Here is a 6,208-nt window from a genome sequence, read left to right as displayed (position 1 = left end):
TCCAGGATCACACCCTGGGCTGAAGGCGGTGCTAAATCACTGAGCCACTCGGGCTGCCCGTCAGGTAGTATCTTAATGCAGTTTCCATATGCATTTCCCTAATGACCAGTGATGTTGAGCATCTTTTCATGTGCTTGTTTATTGGCTGTTGTCTGTCTTTGGAAAATGTCTATTCAAGTCCTTTGCCTATTTTTGGATTGTGTTAACTTGGTTAGGGGGTTTAGGTGTCCTCTATATATTCTGGATATCCATCCATTCTCACATATATGAATTGCAAATATTTTTTCTCATTCTATGAATTACCATGGACCAACTCTCCTTCCCTTGCCTTAGAAACCATCAGACTAGAGTGATGGTTGTGCTAGCTGCCCCACTGTGGGCTGCCCAGGCTACACAGCCCAGCCCCTATCAGAGGGCAAGCCAGCAAACATGTCATGGAACAAATAATGCAGCGAGAGAGGCTGGCAGCCACATACCTCACCTTAACAGGCCCACAGGAAGTACAGGGCAATGTGATTGTCCATTGCCATCTGTGCTGGAGAGTTTAGAGCAACCAATTTGTAAGAAACAAAAACCCATCCAACAATAACAAGAGGAAAGTAAACGGACCAAGCCAGTGTTCAGAAAGTTAATCTTGTTCTGTCCTCTTGAGTAGAGGCTGCTCCCTCCTGGATTCGGTAGTTGTTGGCAGGTGTCTGATTAAGACTCTTTATTAGGGGCACCTGGTGACTCAGTGAGTTGAGCATCTGACTCTTGATTTCAGGTTCAGATCATGATCTCAGGGTCATGGGATTGAGCCCCACATCTCCGGGCTCTGTGCTGGGCGTGAAGCCTGCTTAAGATTCTCTCTCTCCCTCTCCCTCTGCCAAAGACTCCTAATTTTCAGTGGTCAAGTTGAGGGTGGCAGCGAATATCTGGGTCAAACTGGCCAGATATCCCATGAACAAGAGCTGAGAGAAAGCAATTAGCATCCCTACCTGTGCCCTGACTTCCCACATACAAGATGTTCCCTTCCTTCCGCAGCCCTGCCACCCCCATGCCTGGTCCCTCAGCAATCACTTTCCCCCTTCCAGTCTTCTTCATGTCTTACCTGCACCATTTCCCCAGGCTTGTCTCCAGGGGACTGAGCAGTTTTTTCCTTATGTCCTTTGTATCATCCTAAATCATTTCCCACCATCTGCCTCGTGGGCCATCCCCGGTCACCCTAGGAGTCTACACTTCTTACTCATGATCATTAGCATCAATATTGACATCACTGATGGCTCAAACCAGTGAGCATAGTGGCTGCAAAAGAAGCACAGGCCAGAGTCCCCCACCCCAGCCTCTTTTTTGCTACTTACAAATTCTTGTAGCCTCTGTGCCCAGGGGTAGACATGGGAAGGGAAAACTAGAAGGTGGGAGGTTCATCATGTGGTTTGGCCTCTTAGAGCCAGTCTGGGCCTCCTCACCTCTCCACAGCTTCACAACCAAGAGCTCTAGGAAAGCTAGGGACTTCTTTAAGGAGAACCACTGAATTTAGAGCAGTGTGTGCTGCACTGGGCACTGAGCTCCAGACATCCAATTGTCTTTTTCAGTTTATCTTTTAAAGTCCACCTTTTGGGGACCCCTGGGTGGCTCAGTGGTTGGGCATATGCCTTCAGCTCAAGTCATGATCCCAGGGTTCCTGAATGGAATCCCACATTGGGTTCCCCATGGAGGGCCTGCTTCTCCCTCTGCCTATGTCTCTGTTTCTAGCTCTCTGTCTCTCATGAATAAATAAATAAAATCTTAAAAAAAAAAAAACCCTTTTGGGGTTACCTGCTGCTTGGCAACTCATGCTAGATCAGCATGTTGATCCCATTCATGTGGCATATGGGTCATGGAGTCAGTGACATCTTTCAGTCCTCCCACTGCCAGGCACCTGACCACAATGCCCATAGGTCAGTGAAAATGTAACCAGGTGTGTGCTGTGGGGGCTGTTTTCCAGGGTGAGCACCACAGCCCACCACTCTGCCCAGTGAGTCGAGTTCCTCTTCCCTGTATGGTTGTCAGCAGCAGTGGCTGGGACCCTGCCAGCCCTTACCTTACTTAGCTGATCGGCCCTCAGCAGACCTTCCTGATCTTGCCCTGCCCAGGGAATCCTTGATATTTGGATCCTGGGCACCTCGCAAGGCATCTCCCTGTGGCCACAACTTAGAGATGCCTAGAAGACTGTTGTCAAAGTCTCTTAAAAACTAGTGCCCTGACTGGTCAATGCCTTAGGAGGTAAAGGTAGAGAAGTCTGGAGGCTATTTGCCTGCTACTGTAAAGATTATTAGAGGGGTCAGCAGGCACATGAAGGAGCCCTGTTTAAATAGTTCACTCTTGAGGTGCCTGAGTGGCTCAGCCCATTAAGCGGCTGCCTTTGGCTCAGATCATGATCCTGGGGTTCTGGGATGGAGCCTCCAATTGGGTTCCCTGCTCAGCAAAGAGTCTGCTTCTCCCTCTTCCTCTGCTCATACTCTTTCTCTCTTTCTGCCAAAAAGATAAGTAAAATCTTAAAAATCTTAAAAATAATAAAGAGTGAATTCTTGTATCATCATCAGAATTTGCTTTCACTTAGTTTCTGACCAGTATTTGGTTTTATGCCATGGGCTGTGACCTTTAATCTTCTGATTATTCTTATTTTTTATAGGAAACTTCCTTGTCAAGATGTTTGTTAGAGAAAATCGGGTCTATTCACTTAAAGATATTTATTGCCTTTGTCCTGCCCAATTCATGGTAACTACCAACTAGGTGTTCAGAGTATGTCCATAATTAACCCTAGCACCTGGGTTAGGTAACATACATTTTCTTGCTGGTTAGGAAAACTATTTCCAGACCAGTGGTCTCAACCCGAAATAATGACATTGGTGTCCCTGGGAGTGGGCCCTATGTAGCACTGCTATTTTTTAAAAAGCACACAAGTCATTCCAGGATTGAGAATAACTACTTTAAATTTTCTTCAAAAATTAAAATTAAAGGTGTTTATAACAGATTTGTTTTTAAAACTGTTAAAAAAAAAAGAAAAGGATGGCTGAGTGGCTCAGTGGTTGAGTGTCTGCCTTTGGCTCAGGGCGTGATCCTAGGTCCTGGGATCAAGTCCCACGTTGGGCTCCCTGCATGAGCCTGCTTCTCCCTCTGCCTATGTCTCTGCCTCTGTCTGTGTGTCTCTCATGAATAAATAAATAAAATCTTAAAAAAAAAAAAGGAAAAAAAAACCAACTTTCCCCAAATAGAGTCACTTATGCTAAACCCCACACCAGCAAGCCAAGACTTATTACCTAATCCTTTTTTTTTAAGATTTTATTTATTAATTCAGAGAGAGAGAGAGAGAGAGAGAAAGGCAGAGACACAGGCAGAGAGAGAAGCAGCCTCTATGCAGGGAGCCCGACGCAGAACTTGATCCTGGGTCCCCGGGATTATGCCCTGGACTGAAGGCGGCGCTAAACCGCTGAGCGCCACCACCACCACCCCCCCACAGGGGGGCTGCCCCTTATTACCTAATCTAATTGCAGTTTTTGCCTTTCCTACCGTGGAATTTTAAATCAATCAGTGTAACATTTCCCGATCAACTCTAGTGAGGTTTTCTGCCAGATAGACCCCTGTCCTTCCCTACAAAGGAAAGTGACTGTAATAATCCTTTTTTTGTTGTTTGTGAATTCCATGTTGCTGCCTAAAAAAAAAAGCCTTTTGCTTAAAAAAAGGCTTTTCATTTTGTACAGCTCCTTGGAGCTCCTTTTTGTTTGCTAGGTAGGATGCTGCCCAATTCATGAATCATTGAATAAAGCCAATTAGATCTTCAAATTTAATTTGGCAGTAGTGACAGGATCCAAAGCCAAACTCTATTTATTTTTTTTATTATTTTTTTATTTTTTTAGAGTAGGCTCCATGTACAATGTGGGGCTTAAACTCAGGACCCTGAGATCAAGAGATAGATATTCTACTGACTGAGCCAGGTTAGTATCCCCAAAGCCAAACTTCTGAGGGCATTTGGGGACAAGAAACATAGGTGTGGTACCCTAAAATCTCTTTTTGACTTTTCTGCCTTTCTTGCTGTTTCTGAGGCTATGGGTAAGTTTCTCTTGGTTCTGAGCTCTGCTTTATTTGCATCTGGCTCCTGGTCTAATTGACCTTCTGATACAGGATGGATCAGCCTGAGCTGGTAGACAATTCTGTCTGGAGTCCAACTGAGCTGCCAGGTGATTCTGCCTAGAGTCAAGCCTCTAGCCTTCCAGACAGCAATTCCCAGGTTTTGTTTTGTTTTTTTAATTCATGAGACACACACACACACACACACACAGAGGCAGAGGCAGAGGGGGAAGGAAGCAGGCTCCATGCGGGGAGCCTGATGTGGGACTCGATCCCGGGACTCTGGGATCACACCCTGAGCCAAGGGCAGATGCTCAACAGCTGAGCCACCCAGGTTTTTGAGTGGAAAACACCCAGCCCTTAACCCTTTCTGAAGATCCTCATGGGAACTGTTAGCAGCAATCCTCAGTCCCCAGTTGTTGTGGTCTGCTGGTCCCATTCTTGCCCCAGTCTGAGGTTCCAAGGCAGTTGTTGGTGGTGTGCACAGGCCATTTGCTTGGCCAGGATGCAGTGACATGTCTTGGTTACTACTCATGTATTAAGGTGTACCTGTTTCTTTGTCTAGTCTTACATAGATAAAGGCTAGTTGCTAATGAGAACTCCAGGAGTCAAAAAAAAGTCTACAAAAATTGGTGAGCATTTAAAGCATTTAAAAGCTGTTAGAACATTTGCCACCTAACCACTCCATGTTAGGATAAATTGGTCTCAGAACAGGTTAGATTGACACTAGGTCACCTATCAAACTCAAGATTTCTGAGGTACATGGTACCTCAGAACAACAAGGCAACAAGGTACATGGTAAAACATCACATAATTCCCAACTCAATGGCACATCCTTTTTGGGTATTAGTTGGGCTCCAAAATACCCAAAGCCTTAGCTAAAATAATAATAATAATAATAATAATAATAATAATAATAATAAATGGGGTCTTTGAATTCCAAAGAGTGGAGCCTACTACTTTCAGTTCAGCTGTTGATTTTATTTTATTTTATTTTAATTTAATTTAATTTTATTTTAGCTGTTGATTTTATATCTAAGAACAGTGGTCCCTGAAACTGCAGACAGCTACAAATATGGCAAAATCGTGCTATAGCAGCAATGTCCATGATAGGCAAATTATGGAAAGAGCCCAGATGACCATCGACAGATGAATGGATAAAGAAGACATTGGATATACATACAATGGAATATTACTGAGCCATCAAAATGAATGAAATCTTGCCACTTTAACACTGTGGATGGAGCTAGAGGGTACTATGCTAAGTGAAATAAGTCAGAGAAAGACAAATATGGTATAATTTCATTCATATGTGGAATTTAAGAAAACAGATGAATGTAGGGGAAGGGAAGGAAAAACAAAACAAGATAGAAACAGAGAGGGAGGCACACCATAAGGGATTCTTAACTCTAGGCAACAAATTGAGGTTTGCTGGAGGGGAGGTGGGTGAGAGGACTGGGTATCTGGGTGATGCGATGAGCTCTGGGTGTTAAATGCAACTGATGAATCACTAAATTCTACCCCTGAAACTAATAATACACGATATGTAAACTAAATTTAACTTAAATTTTAAAAATTAAAAAAAAAAACCCAACCAAATAAATAAAAACAACCTGAAATTACAATGGCCATTATGTGGATCGAAGCTTATTCTTTAAAAAGCGCACTTGAAAGTAGGGGTTTTCAAATTAAACAAGAACGGGATACCTATTGGCATGCAGAAACCTCCAAAAGGCTTCAAAATTACAAAATAGCTTCATTGAAAGACTTATGATAAAGGCTAATGAAAAATTAAAGATATAAAAGGTACGGAGAACAAAAGACTAGGAGGAAGTAATCCTATTGCTTCTCTTAATGATCCTTTGAGCACTAGTTCTATGATCCTGTCTGAACTGCCTTTCCACTATGGAGATGCTGTAAAACAGGTACCTTTTGAAATTAGATCAGTCAAGGCGGGCACCTGGGTGGCTCGGTGGTTGAGCATCTGTCTTTGGCTCAGGTCGTGGTCCCGCATCATGTTCCCTGCATGGAGCCTGCTTCTCCCTCTGCCTGTGTCTCTGTCTCTGTCTCTCTGTGTCTCTCATGAATTAAAAAATAAAATCTTTAAAAAAAAGACCAC

Source organism: Canis lupus, chromosome 21 (assembly GCF_048164855.1).
Source record: "Canis lupus baileyi chromosome 21, mCanLup2.hap1, whole genome shotgun sequence".
NCBI lineage: Eukaryota > Metazoa > Chordata > Mammalia > Carnivora > Canidae > Canis > Canis lupus.
This window is presented reverse-complemented; position numbering follows the sequence as displayed.